At 31.9% G+C, this 14,259-nt stretch overlaps 1 long non-coding RNA gene across 1 annotated transcript; it reads left to right on the forward strand.

The window, feature by feature from the left end:
* Positions 1-10,316: 10,316 nt before the first annotated feature.
* On the forward strand, positions 10,317-13,998 carry LOC143078099 (uncharacterized). Its single transcript, XR_012979052.1, has 3 exons — positions 10,317-10,339; positions 12,482-12,598; positions 13,503-13,998. It is a non-coding gene; the product is annotated as an uncharacterized LOC143078099 (long non-coding RNA).
* The last annotated feature ends 261 nt before the right edge of the window (positions 13,999-14,259 follow it).

The following is a 14,259-nucleotide window of genomic DNA, read 5'->3' on the forward strand; positions in this document are numbered from 1 at the left end:
AAAATTAAGGGTTTGCGGGTTTAGGATATCTTAGCTTAGATCATCCTAAGACAGCTTCGAGACGAGGTCTGAGATATGTCCTAGGATAGTCATAAGAGGATTATAAGACATGTCCTAAGGCATATCTTATGACAGGTCTTAGGATAGCTTCGTTAAACCGGCCCCCGGATGTCTTTTCTCTCAATCGATTTATGACTTTTATACTACTTTTGCCTTTATTAGAGTATAACAAAATGCAATTGGGTTATTACAAGGTGATGTATTCACATTTATTAAAATAATTAACATAGTTAGAAACTGTAAATAGCAAAAATGAACCTCAATACATATACAATTTTGACAGGTATGGAATCAAGAATTCTGACTTCTATTTGTGTTTCATTATAATCATGCAGATGTCATGATCAGATGTAAAACTAGAGGCTCTAAAGAGCCTGTGTCGCTCACCTTGGTCTATGTGCATATTAAACAAAGGACACAAATGGATTCATGACAAAATTCTATTTTGGTGATGGTGATGTGTTTGAAGTTCTTACTTTACTGAACGATTTTGCTTCTTACAATTATATCTATAATGAACTTTGCCCATTAGTAACAGAGAACTATATTTGGTAAAAATTTACATAAATTTACCAAATTAATGAAAATTGTTAAAAATTGACTATAAAGGACAATAACTCCTTAAGGGGTCAATTGACCATTTAGGTCATGTTGACTTATTTGTAGATCTTACTTTGCTGAACATTATTGCTGTTTACAGTTTATCGCTATCTATAATAGTATTCAAGATAACCAAAAACGGCAAAATTTCTTTAAAAATTACCAATTGGAGGGCAGCAACCCAACAACCAGTTGTCCAATTCATCTGAAAAATTCAGGGCAGATAGATATTGACTTGATTAACAATTTAACTTCTTGTCAGATTTGCTCTAGATGCTTTGGTTTCATAGTTATAAGCCAAAAACTGCATTTTACCCCTATGTTCTATTTTTAGCCGTGGCGGCCATCTTGGTTGAATGGCCAGGTCATCGGACACATTTTTCAAACTAGATACCCCAAAGATGATTGTGGCCTAGTAGTTTCAGTGGAGATTTTGTAAAAGATTACTTAGATTTATGAAAAATGGTTAAAGATTGACTATAAAGGGCAATAACTCCTAAAGGGGTCAACTGACCATTTTGGTCATGTTGACTTATTTGTAGATCTTACTTTGCTGAACATTATTGCTGTTTACAATTTATCTCTATCTATAATAATATTCAAGATAATAACCAAAAACAGCAAAATTTCCTCAAAATTACCAATTCAGGGGCAGCAACCCAACAACCGATTGACCGATTCATCTGAAAATTTCAGGGCAGATAGATCTTGACCTGATAAACATTTTTATCCCGTCAGATTTCCTCAAAATGCTTTGGTTTTTGAGTTATAAGCCAAAAACTGCATTTTACCCCTATGTTCTATTTTTAGCGGTGGCGGCCATCTTGGTTGGTTGACCAGGTCACGCCACACATTTTTTAAACTAGATACCCCAAAGATGATTGTGGCCAAGTTTGGATTAATTTGGCCCAGTAGTTTCAGAGGAGAAGATTTTTGTAAAAGATTACTTTAATTTACGAAAAATGGTTAAAAATTGACTATAAAGGGCAATAACTCCTAAATGGGTCAACTGACCATTTTGGTCATGTTGACTTATTTGTAGATCTTACTTTGCTGAACATTATTGCTGTTTACAGTTTATCTCTATCTATAATAATATTCAAGATAATAACCAAAAACACCAAAATTTCCTCAAAATTACCAATTCAGGGGCAGCAACCCAACAACCGATTGACCGATTCATCTGAAAATTTCAGGGCAGATAGATCTTGACCTGATAAACATTTTTATCCCATGTCAGATTTCCTCAAAATGCTTTGGTTTTTGAGTTATAAGCCAAAAACTGCATTTTACCCCTTTGTTCTATTTTTAGCCGTGGCGGCCATCTTGGTTGGTTGACCAGGTCACGCCACACATTTTTTAAACTAGCTACCCCAAAGATGATTGTGGCCAAGTTTGGATTAATTTGGCCCAGTAGTTTCAGAGGAGAAGATTTTTGTAAAAGATTACTTTAATTAACGAAAAATGGTTAAAAATTGACTATAAAGGGCAATAACTCCTAAACGGGTCAACTGACCATTTTGGTCATGTTGACTTATTTGTAGATCTTACTTTGCTGAACATTATTGCTGTTTACAGTTTATCTCTATCTATAATAATATTCAAGATAATAACCAAAAACAGCAAAATTTCCTCAAAATTACCAATTCAGGGGCAGCAACCCAACAACCGATTGACCGATTCATCTGAAAATTTCAGGGCAGATAGATCTTGACCTGATAAACATATTTACCCCATGTCAGATTTGCTCTAAATGCTTTGGTTTTTTAGTTATAAGCCAAAAACTGCATTTTACCCCTATGTTCTATTTTTAGCCGTGGCGGCCATCTTGGTTGGTTGACCGGGTCACGCCACACATTTTTTAAACTAGATACCCCAATGATGATTGTGGCCAAGTTTGGTTTGATTTGGGCCAGTAGTTTCAGAGGAGAAGATTTTTGTAAAAGTTAACGACGACGGACGACGACGGACGACGGACGACGGACGACGGACGCCAAGTGATGAGAAAAGCTCACTTGGCCCTTCGGGCCAGGTGAGCTAAAAAATTAGAAGACGCTTTTCTTCGCAAACATTAATCTATTTTATTGTCCATGAACAATTGAATAAACGCGGTTCAGAAATGGAGACGTTAGGGAAATCACCTAGATATTAAACCCTCTATTTAAATGCTCAAGTGAATGTTTTATATTTTTATGATGAAAATGTTTAAATGGAAACAGCAATGTCATACTGTAACGAAAATGTAAATGATATCAAACATTTAAATGGGTAAACCTGTGTCCCATTTGTCATTTTGATTTTTATCAAGATGTGTTTACTGAAGTCAGTTTTTGCAATATTATTTCATAATCATAATGAATTAAATGGTCTATTATGTTTTCTTATGTTTAGATTTCGATGTGTTTAATATTAATAATACACTAACGATCCAAATGTACATGTATGTTTATAAACTTTTGTCGCATGTCTCTTTTTTTTATTTCCGTTAACGATATAATGACAAATGCTGATTTAACTACTAATTAAATATCGAAAGTAGAGGATGTTTTCAAAATAACACGTTGTCCTTTAATCGTATTAAACGTCTTTTTGTTTTGTTAATTAAAGCTTTCAAATTACTAGACTTTATGAATGATTAACATAACGGTGCAAACGGTGTATTCTATTAGATTTAGAAAGGTTCAAGTGCACTTTTTTATTTAATTGAAATACGAACTTGTTTTTTTTTCTATTTCAGTGTTTGCCAAGCTTATTTTATTTAATTTCGTGTGTTTGCATTTGATTACAATCAATATTTTTACAGGTTCATATCATTTCACCTTCCGGGTTCAAGAAGAATATCATTTACTTGCACTCACTATGTACATATGATTATTGTCATAATTATATTTTAAAATATTATCATCATTATCATCATCATAATTATTATTGTGAATACAAAAAAATCATGTATTGGAGAGAGGGATAGGCGGAAAAGTGGTAGATCCGATTTAAATTAGCTTTTGGGGTATATTGTAACCTTTTATGTTATCTAGTTATACAGAGAGATGTAGATGAATTAAGAACAAGTGTATAACGTCCATTTTCACTGAACTAGTACGCAAATTTGATTAGGGGCCAGGTGAAGGACGCCTCTTGGTGCGGGTATTTCTCGCTACATTGAAGACCCATTGGTGGCCTTCGGTTGTTGTCTGCTCTATGGTCGGGTTTGTTGTCATTTGACACATTCCCCATTTCCATTCTCATTGTTTTTTATAGTATATTGTGTAACGTTTCTACATATTACGTCAGTATTTATACAAATTTTTAATATTTGAAAATGCACATCCCCATCGACTGAAATGGTCCTCACATATGCATGATATTAAACATAATCAGATAATATAGGGATAAAGTTCAGATTTGTAATTTAACTATTCATCTTTTTGTTCGTTTGTTCGTTCATTGATGATTATTTGTTTGTTTGTTTCTTTGTTTCTGTCTTTCTTTTTCTCATTTATATTTTTGTGATATGATATAAGGCATTACTGTTAATAAATTACATAAATCATTCTTACCTTTGGACATGAAATTTATAACACGCCGTCAAAAATTGTTCCTTTCGGTTTGTCCGAAAGTTTAAAAATAAATCGGGGATTTTCATTTTAAACACAGTGTTATCTTTATATTGCCACTTTTACTGTACACCTCACATCTTCTTTTATTAACAAATATATATAAACTTGATATTATTAACGTGATGACATGATAACGTATCATCATTATACTACGATTAACATAATTTATAAACATGTATGTTTACAAATTTTCTTTTACAAATTATGAATTGGAGAGAGAGTTGTCTCATTGGTAATCATACCACATCTAATTATATTCACAACATATAAAACCCATCATCCCTTACAGTTATGCATTGCATTAGATATAAACCAAATCTTTCTCCTCGGGTGTATTTTTAAGATATATCTATGAAGGCGTTAGTCCAAATTTTTGCACGTATATTTTATTTACATTAGAATATTTTTGCTTATGCAACATTATAGTGTTCACTTAATTATAAGGGAGTCTTTCAGCGTTTTGGTCATATGGTATTGAAAAGCATTATAAATGCAGGTAATGATATCCAATTTTATTTAAAGTCATAAGAAACCTCAAATTAAAAAAAAATATGCATATGTTTTTTTATAACTAAATGGATAGTTTTCATTATAGAACTTATGTACATATACTTTTTTCTGAGGAAAATTCTTTAATTTGTCCACATTTAGAAGAAGTTTACTTATTTTTAATTGCTTGCTTTCAGGAAGCAATTCGCCGACATATTTTCCGTATGCATAGTGACACGAGCGTAACCCTCCTCGTAAAAATCCGGTGATCGCAATACGCATGGATCTGTCATTGAAATAAACAAATATCGGATTATACATGTTAAACACGTGCTCAATACCTATGCTTTTTGTGTTTTGTTTACTATAAGGTGACAATCGGTAAAACTCGGCTCCAAACACGGCATTTAATGAGCAGCCATATTTGTTAAATCATAACAAACAGAGAGAAAAAAAATTGACGATTATATGATATACATGTATTTGCTAAAATAATGATAAAAACGTGCACAGAGGACTAAGTTTATGATATATACATGCATTGGTTCAAGAATTGGATAAACATTATTTTTCACCACTCACTCGTTTCATATGACTTTAATAAACTCATCATAGATACCAGGACTAAAGTTTCTATATACGCCAGACGCGCGATTCGTCTACAATAAAATTAACGGTACCAATTTTCTTGCACCAGATGCGCATTTCGACAATACATGTCTCTTCAGTGATGCTCGTGGCAAAAATATTTGAAATCCAAAGCTTATATAAAAGATGAAGAACTATAATCCAAAAGGTCCAAAAAGTATAGCCAAATCCGTGAAAGGAATCAGAGCTTTGCATGAGGGAGATACATTCCTTAATTTATAATAATTTCTAATATTTTGTAACAGCAAATTTTAATAACACAAAAAATCCGTATGTTCATGCCAGTACAAAAGACTCATCAGTGACGCTTGAATCCAAAAAAAAAATGCCAAATTAAGTACGAAGTTGAAGAGCATTTCTAAAAGTTTTGCCAAATACAGCTAAGGTTATCTATGCCTGAGGTAGAACGGCCTTAGTATTTCAAAAATGCAAAATTTTGTAAACAGGAAATTTATAAATATAACCATATCAATGATAATTCATGCCAGTACAAAAGTGCTGACTACTGGGCTGGTGATACCCTCGGGGAAATAAATCTCCACCAGTAACATGATGTAAAAAAGCGATTTAGCAATGCAGGAAGTCGAAAATTTTTATGTTGAGTTGCTCAAGTTTTATATGCAGGATCTATTGGTTGGTTTTCTAAGGGATTTTTTTATTATTATTTTCTATGTACAGGACATATAAAACTGTACATGAAATGTATAAAATTATATGTGCATTTTTATAGAAAACAATACCAGAATAAAAATGAAATAAAAAATAAGTTTATCAATTTTAAATTCAAATAGTCTTTATCGAAATTAATTGTTTGTTTTTGCTACTGTCTGTCGTACTGTATTGATATTTAATTAAATAGTTGATTCTTCTGAACAACGTGAAATAGCCATAACAACACATAAAGTTATATCAAATAAAAACATGATTTTCCTTAATTTCATTTAAAGTACAAATTGCCTATCGGTTTTTTTTTCATGTACTAAGTCAGGAATATGACAAATGTTATCAATTTTGAACTGTATAAAGTGTGTCAATTTATTTAATTCTTTCTACTGAGTAAAGATTTGTTCTATTTTTTTCGGTTGTTCTTTTGATGTTCCCCATGGAATATTTTAGTTCATTAAAATCCCTGATGTCGCCCTTTATTCAGCTGTTACCTCAAGTTATCTGTTCTAAATGATAAGTGTTGAAACAAGTTTTATTGAGGCTATTGGTGTTTGAACTGAGGCAATTACTTCTCAACCGGAATAAAATATGCTTAATATTCATAGCTCTTCACGAAAACATTTGCAATTGTTTATTGAAAATGTTGTTCATTAGCCGTCAGATCGACAGTTGATATGTCGTAATTAAGGATTAAACCACCATAATGGCTGGCTTAAATCAACAAATATTCAATAGATTTTTTAACTTGTCTGAGACATTGCTGAAATAAGCATCTAATTTACATATCATCAAAACCTTGAGTGAACTGAAGGTAACATCGGACTCACGGAGCGCCAGAATTTATGAATGCCGCTACGCGTTCTCGAGGAAGAAACATATTGATACAGTTAGCAATGTTTTTATACCTGAGTAGACAAAACAAATAAGTTCATTAAAATATGAATATTGCATAAGTGTTACAGCCGCAATTATCTAAGGCTTACCTATTTGCAGTTATAGTAGTTTGTATTAAGCAGAAACGATTAATCAAGTAAAATGCACTAACACATATGGAAAACATTATATTTATTCATATTTGATATTCATTGTGTAGTGGTAGTTGATAAATTATATCATTTGTATTAATCAACATAGTAACAAATTGCTATGATTGATCGCTCCGATCAGGACTTTTGGCACTGAGGCGGCGTAAAGCAAACACAAATCAGGCAATTTAAATTGGAACATAGATTTCAAACTTATTTTCATCCCTTAATGAACCCCAGACTGTTGAAAAAGTGTTCCATGATAAAATTGACATTGCACGAAATATAATTGTATGACAATATTTAAGAAATAAACACAACTAGTTGCAGTATAAATAAAGATATATAATTGACCAAGATTTTGCATAACATAATTTTTAATTTCTTCACATACTACACAAAAGCTCGAAAAGATAATCACAGATTTTTCTGGAGTACTTTATTCTTGTAAACAATAGCACACTTTCCAATGCTCTATTTGTATTGACTATCATACCAATGTTAGGAAAAAACCATGTACGCCTGACTATTTGTTAAAGTGACAAATAAAGTGTGATTTAATAAACAATTGATATGTAAATAACATGGTGCATTGTCATCAATCATTCTACTCTAAATTGACTAAGTAAATGCATTTGGGAATTAATCATTTAAATCTAAATAAAATAACAAGATTTGAATGGTAATTTGGCAGTTTTAAGATCGTAGATGGTTGTAGAAAATCCGTACTAATTTTTTTTTATCAAATATATGATAATACGGATGACAATTATCAGGAATCCTATTTCTATCTGAATTTTCCTTTTATGTGTACCTTCTTACCGCTTTGTTATAAGACTTGCTTGTCATTTCGAAAATTATGGTTTAAATTGCACATATCTTCCTTCTTGTCCCTCTATTTTTATTTTTCTATTTTGTTTTAGCAACACGGAAAGTAAAGTTAGAATTGACAATAAATTATATCTGTTATTCAGTCATATGAATATACTATCATGGAATATTGGGCCATATTGTAATAAACAACACGTACTGACTGGTCTCTTATTACAGATGTTTTACAAAACAATATCCTGTAAAAATTCATTGTAAGACAGTCTGAAATGTTCAGAACGAATTTAGAGTATGTTATTTTTCGTATGATTTTTTTTATGAAATAGGTCGCTGGTGTTTTATATAAAGTGAAGTCTAGCGCATGTTTAATATGGACAGCATTGTTTTTCGTAATGTTATTTGTGTTCCGTGTTACCTCTCTTTTAAAAATCACGTATTGTAATGTTCACTTATCTATCACTATGTAAAGATCATTCTTAATTCACAAAAATTTGGTTGCATTAAGTTTGAAAAAAAAACTTTGTAGGATTATAGCTTCAGCGACGAAATTAACAAATGATATTAGATGGCATTGCACGGTCCCTTTAAGTTTATATGTTGAGTGCATACGTGTTTCATTTTATTGTAATAGCTAATGATAGTTTATTAAGCAATAAAAACGAAGTATAAATGTCAAAACAAATTTATTTGTAGATAATAAACTTTGAACACATTTGAATTGTATCAGATTAAAGACGGTGAATAATTTCAATCTGCCTATAGATCACAATGGAAATATTTTAAGTTGTACACACATACAGATCACAAAGATTGCCTTCGGGAACAATTATTTTTAGGACATTATTAGTATTTATCTATTTTTATGTTACAAAGCATATGAGTTTAAATCAGTATATGTTATTTTTAAAATTAACAGTATGTTATGTACACCTACCAGGAAGTATATTTGTTAAAAAGAGGTATCGCCCAATTAATCTTAATATGCACATATCAATTTCATGCACTTCTAAAAAAAATTGGAGGAGATAATGGTTTTAGATATTTTTTCCTATGCGTCAAGTTATCAACGATTATCAGAATACTTGAACTTTACTCACTTATATTTTGTTATAAGTTGAAATACATGCATTTTCTGAAAAACTCCTGTAAAGTTTGCGTTCTGAATGCATGTACATATTCTTTTTGGTTCGCCAAATTATAAATGAAGTCTTCTGCAATTAAGTCAAAGTCCTGAACAATAAGTAATAAAGGTTTTTTTCTTTCTTCTTCTTTGTTATGTAGTAGTATATATGAATATAAATGTTGGCAATTATAAAAGGAAAAGTTACAATTTCCATTATAAATAGTTGCTCATATGAATACATCTACTTATGTTAATGGTAACAACTGATCTTGCTACGTAAACGGTAAATTGAATTATTCGTAAGAGTCACTCTTCGAAACTATGAATATTCATCAATGTACATTGCGGATCGTGTACATTAAATTGGAAAACTGACAGCATTGTTTTAAATTATAGATATTAATAATCTATATTTTATCAAATTCGACAAAACTCTCTGCTAGTGTTTGAGATAAGAACAAGTTAAAACCAAAGTATATGCAAAAATATTACCAAGAAATAATTTCGTCATTCACCTTTTAAGGGACACTCAAATACGAAAAGTTCCCAGGAAACACATGACGTCCTTGCGACGTTATGTATTGGTCGCTGGAAGGTCATGGCTGACGTTACGTTAGTACGACGTTGTTGCAACGTTGTGAGAATGTAATTTTACGTCACGTCAGATACGACGTAGAACCGACGTCAGGACAACGTTATTATTGTTTTTAATAACGTTTATATTACGTTGTTGCAATGTCATATTGCGACGCATCTGTCACGTATCTGTGACGTTATAGCAACGTCGTCATATTTTTGGTCGATAAAGTATTAAGTTGATTTTTACGCTATTATAAAAGAGGAACCATGTTTTTGTCATCAATAAAACATCGTAGATTCATAACAAAAAAAATAATAAAAAATAATTGCAATATGTACTGTACATCGATCAAATAAATCACGTAATTAAAACGTTGTAGCAACGTAATTGATGACATCCCTAAAATTTACAATAGCAAAATTTCTTCTTTTATTATGTACTAGATTTAATTTGTCTTGTTTGTATCGGTAGAACTAATGAACAATATTTGATATGAGGCAGGCATTACCTGTGAAAGGGGACGAAGTCTGTACGAATTTATTCATGTTAAAAAAAGATACGGAAATACCGTAACGTTTCCGATTTTGGTTCCGTTGTTAGGGCTTTTAGTTGTGACGCTATTTAAGTGGTGACGTCATATTCAAAGTAAACGCCATTCACCAAGCCATTGAAGATTGAAGCCACTGCACTTAGATCCAACGTAAGTACATTTATCTGTATTCTTTAACTGTTGTTTTTTTCTTCTTACTTTTTATAAAGTTTCTATTATAAAGGAACAGAATGATGTTCCCGTAAAGTTTTGACGTCATAAAACAAAACATCTGACGTCACAATGGAAAAGTGATTGTCAAAAGTTAGAGCGGCCGGTATATATGTCAAAATACAGGATTTAGTGTTTCATGCATGATTTTTGTGTTCCAAGCATTATCACTACCAGCGACGTCACAATGTGCAAAATGATGTGAGAGGTGAAATTATCTGAATCGTGACAATGCAGGTTTTCTTCGTATATATGTCGGAAAATATCAGCCGCTCGTCAAAAAGGTTCACATTGTGCCTCGGGGCTGATATTTTTACGATATCAGCATGTAGAAAACCCGATAATTTATACATATCGCACCACTATTCTGGTTTTACAAGACGTGCATGATGTAATACATAAAACCATTTTAGAAGAGAGACATGATAGATATGAAATTAAATTTTGTTGTACTCTTGCTTTATAAATTATTTTTTAAAAAAACTTTTGCTAATTTCGTCTGCAGAAACCTTACACACGGGTAGCTAATTTGATTATAATTGAGGTCAGGATAGCGAGCTATCAGTGGTATGTATTTGCCATGTCATGTTAACTTTATACACAGACACAGTGATGGCATACCTTGAAAATAACTCAAGTGTATTTACAATATAAAGTCTTGTGCATTGAACTCATAAACTAAAGAACTGATAAAAATTTAGTATGAATAAATACAAAAGATTTTTTACAAAAATCAACTTTGTAGTTTTTAATTTCTGTGTCATTTATAATTATTTATTTTTGCAAGGGACAATATAATTTACAAAAAAATCATACAACTACTCCTTTAATTATTATTATGTATATAATGACTGAATAAATAGTCAACGATTAATCTGTATTATGTAATATATGTTCCAGACCGTATCTATAAGTTTTTGGACCGTATGCTTACTTTTTCAAAATACTCATACGGTAGAACTAATATAACATGTATAAAGAAGTTGTTCAAGTTTAATGCAAATGCATATATAAACAGATCAAGATAACTTAACTCTCAAATTTATATAAAAAAGTTCAAATGTAATTGAAATAAAAACTTTATATTTTAACTATTTAAAAAATTCGCGCTAATAAATCTGTCAATTTCGTGTATGTCTTAACATGTCGACCAGTAATACATTAATTGAATTATATGATCACTGAAATTGAAGATATCGGAAGAAAACATAATGTGGGAGGACACTATTTAGCAATTTTAGAAACAAAAATGTAAATGCAAGGGAACATGCATGAACAGCACACATTTCAACGCAAAAAAAATACGTCCATCTAATTGTAATAACAATTTGCAATACTAAAAATAAAGATTGTGATAATGGTTGTCTAAATGTAATGCATATGATCCAATAACATTAGGTCAGCTCGTACTGGACCATACGCGTATACTCATACGGTCCGACCGCACGCGTATGATCGGACCGTACGAGTATACGTATATACGGTCCGAACCGTACTCGTACGGTCCAAATACTCAATGGTCTGGAACATATATATGGCAAATTTGTAAATGTAAAACATACATTTATGGTCATAATTTTCAATTATATTTTTTTTTTTATATTTTGGCAGTGGCTTATTTGCCGGTGAAACAGTAATTATATGATATGATTATAATATCTCGATTAAAAGCGAGCTATAAATAGCTATAGCATAATTCAAAAGTAATGGCTATTTTGCCGGCGCTGACAATACTGTGAATTTGTGTTTTTTTTTACCGGTTCTTTGTGGAGTTTAAAAAGATATATCAGTCACAATGAAGACATGGAGTTTTTTCTTAAGATTTCCAAATTGATGAAACAAAATATTCTGTTCGAGTACAGGACAAAAAATATTCTGAATCCAGATTCCACCCATACCTTATAGTGTTAGACTTAAAAAAAATAATTTGATTGATATCGTTGAAAAATTAAATAAAATTGTTTGCACTTCACTGACTCAAGCAAAAACCATGACCTTCCTTGAAGTTAAATTGTTGCTCCCTGACAGTCTACGGTTTATTTTTAAATACTATGCAAATTTTATCAATGTCAATTTTTGTAGAGTCTTACATGAAGAACTACATGTTCAAGCTACTCAGCAAGGACATCAGATATTGAAGAATTGATTGGGGAAACCCTAAAACATACACCCCCAGAACCAGGCGGAACACGCTATATGGTAAGAATACCATTATTACCCCGTATAGTGCAACCTATATTGGAATATTTCCCAAAATTATTATTGTTTGTATTCTATGTTGTTGTTTTTTTTAATTCAGTACGAAATTGTTATTAGGCCTAAAATTTTGTCTTGTTCTGCTGTCTGTTTGTTCAAGAATATGCGATGGAATGGCAACAAGACAATGTATTACTTTATAAAATAAAATAAGTCTGGTTTTTAAGCGTCTCTCAGCTAGTGGTGGCCATTTCAACTGATTTAGCATGTTTGTGACACTGCTCGTGTAATCGTAGTTGTTGTGTACATAACGAGCAGCACGTCTCTGTACCTTTTCTAATTGTATCTGTTGTTCTTTCATATGGGGGTCCCAGACACTACAACTATATTCCAGTTTGGGTCTTACTAGTGCCTGGTATGCTCTTGATTTTGTTTCTGTGTATGATGTAGAATGTGACATTGACGGTTGACCCCTTTCAAAGAAACCACCAGCATGTACACACAACAATGCTGCAATGCTTTAGACAACATTGATCTAGAGACTTCATGATTTACATGTATAAAGTTTTTAAATGTTAAAAAAAAAAATTTCCCTACCTACCTACCCACCTGCTGATAGTGTGGGTCGGCTATGCCAAACACACAATTTTTTAAGGGTGGCCTTATAGATATGCATTTGTAACTAGCATTGTGAAGATCAAGATACTCTTTTGAGACAATAAATTAAGGGGAACATTAAATTTAACTGAATATATAATTATGTGGTTTATGTGTTTTTCAAGGAGATTTGGAAAGCCACGTCTTACACACAGCTACATAGATCTAGTATTTATTTGCAATAATGTTTGACCTAGAATAATTACAATTTAACTTTTTGTACAAATAAGTTTTTGTATTGTCATTGCAGGAACCAACTGTTAAGAGGACAATTGCAGCAGCTCCGGAAATACCACTACCAGGGACCCAGGAGAACATTTAAAATAAACAAAGTTAACGATCAATTCTTCACTTTTTGATATACAGATATAGGAAGATGTTGTGTGAGTGCCAATGAGACAACTCTCCGTCCAAATAATAATTTAAAAAAAAGTAAACCATTATAGGTCAATGTACGGCCTTCAACACGGAGCCTTGGCTCACACCGAACAACAAGCTATAAAGGGCCCCAAAATTACTAGTGTAAAACCATTCAAACGAGAAAACCAACGGTCTAATCTATATAAAATTAAAAAAAACGAGAAACGAGAAACGCGTATAAATTACATGAACAAACGACAACTACTGTACATCAGATTCCTGACTTGGGACAGGTGCAAACATTTGCAGGCATTATTTACTTTTCATAAACTTTTTTTTATAACTTTCATGGGTTGGTATTTAGCTAGCCAGGTATTATATTCAGAACGTGAACATGCTTAATGAGAAATGTATACTACGATGAAATAAATTGAATATAAAAAAAGAAGATGTGGTACTATGATTGCCAACGAGACTCTCCACAAGAGACCAAACGACACAGAAAATAACTATAGAGGTCAATGTACTGCCTGCAACAATGGGCAACTCCCATATCGTATAGGCAGCAATTAAAGACAGGTTAAAGAGACCGGCGCAACATCCCTCTTATAGAGTAACATATATGATAAATGCATATTATTTTTACA

The sequence above is a fragment of the Mytilus galloprovincialis genome, chromosome 6 (genome assembly GCF_965363235.1).
Source record: "Mytilus galloprovincialis chromosome 6, xbMytGall1.hap1.1, whole genome shotgun sequence".
Lineage (NCBI taxonomy): Eukaryota > Metazoa > Mollusca > Bivalvia > Mytilida > Mytilidae > Mytilus > Mytilus galloprovincialis.